Source organism: Neltuma alba, unplaced genomic scaffold, assembly GCF_004799145.2.
Source record: "Neltuma alba isolate B1F8T4 unplaced genomic scaffold, ASM479914v2 tig00000624_pilon, whole genome shotgun sequence".
NCBI classification, from domain to species: domain Eukaryota; kingdom Viridiplantae; phylum Streptophyta; class Magnoliopsida; order Fabales; family Fabaceae; genus Neltuma; species Neltuma alba.
In genome coordinates this window covers 20,572-22,593 of record NW_021632120.1, presented here as the reverse complement: position 1 = coordinate 22,593, position 2,022 = coordinate 20,572, and positions in this window count along the sequence as shown.

Sequence of the window (2,022 nt, the reverse complement as noted above, 5' to 3'; positions counted from 1 at the left end):
TAAACGGGACAAACCTATTAATAGTCGCACATTTATTTGATTCCACATAAATGTTGGATCAACGAACCTACTTCATTAATTACATTTATTTCAGCTATAATGTGCGTGCTATATAAATCTTGTAAGTACATTTTCATCAGAAGAAATGTTTTATTTCATTTTACCTGTCATTTTAAAAGTTTAAGGCAGCATCTATTTGGCTCTCCGTATTATATCTTTATTTATAATTCCAATAATGCATATACTTATTTCTGTTTTTTCAATCAGTTATAAAATGAATCAAGGGCATATCTGAAAATATGAAAACAATTCTGCCATATATAGGTTTTGATATTTGACTCATCTTAATCTGAGTTCTTAAAATTTGAAACTAATAGTTTTAGTCTTTGAAACCTTATTTCATAAAAACGCGGCATTTAACCCAATAACTAAAATTATAGTTTGAATGAAAGGAAACAAACTATAAATGTAAATATAAATCTCAAAGTTCTAGTGAGGGAAAGGCTAACAACTATCCAACTAATTAATTCATAAAAAAAGGGTCTAATTTGTTCTATGCTTAATATTAAGTAAAAAACAAATTGCTTAAATAGGTATATTTCCATTGATTAATTAATGCTAATCAAAATAATGACTAAGAAATTTAATTTAACAACTGAGAGTATCTAGAGTTGATGAATTGGAATGCGAAACATTAGTACTTTATGTTATATAAATTTTACTTTATACGAAACACACATATAACTTCATCAATATATTTGACTCAGCTTTTAAGATCCAAATCTCTTATCTAAGTCCTACTCCTAATTAAAGCAAATAAGAAAAAGAAAAACTTACCTTCTCGTTAAAAGAACATGTCTTATGTGTCGAACAAAAAATTTATTTTAAAAAAAATGTAGACAAAAGCACATTAAAAGGTAGTATGGAAGAAAACACATCATGCTTAGTACTAAAAAAAGACAAGTTGACAGCAACCAAATTATTGCTATAATATAAATCTGTATCTCACCACCCACCTGTTCCCACACTTTGGTGTCTCTCACCTAACTGATCTAACCGATATCAACTACAAGTATCTAGCTTTTTATATCTCTATATATATATATATATTGCTAACTATCAAATTATTGTTAATTAAAGTATTTACCATTGCCCCACTATTCTTTAATGAATCTTTGCTTCGTACGGAAGCAATATCCTCATAGATCCTCATAATATAATTAAATAATAGTTATATCAACTAATAGCTTCCTAACGGTATATATAGAGAGGGTCTCATAGCCAGTATTAAAATCCATTCAGAAAATCTACGGTGCAAGGGATTAGTCACTGCTACAGGTAACAGATACCCTAGACTAAAGAGAAATGAAAAAAAAAGAAAAGAACTATATGGCTATGAGATTTTACAAATATATATGTACGAAGACTTATTGTTAATATGTGATAATAACTAAAATAGTTTAGGAAATTAGTGCCTATCGCTGCTAGATTGATTCAAAATTGAAGTTGTGTTATGGTTGATTCTGTCAATCATCATAACGAGTAGGGGTTGTATTTGGGCCCATGAGGCCCATTAAGTAGACGAGGATTAGGCCCAAGAACTCTAATCACATGGGCTTGTAGTCACAACTTTCAATTTCCCTCCATCTATTGGAACTTTCAGGCTTTTGAAACCAAAAACCCGGTCTGGCCTTGCTCTGAATCTGCATGGAATCTTTTTCTTGGTAAAACCCTGCTCATTGAATACATAAGCAGGAAATGCTCTTTTCTTTTCCTTTTTTTTTAATTTAAAATTTTCTCATTAATTTTATTTTTTATTTGTATTAAGCTGTATCTAGTATTCTAATATATTTTTAGAACACCCACTATCACAAATTAATTAATTAATTTCTTGCACCAACATTAATAGTGAATGATACAAAAAAAATTTAAAATATTAGATGCACTAAAAATTAATTAATTAAAGATATTAGATGCCATTGAAAAATATTTTAAGACACTGTATGCACTAAATTAATTAAT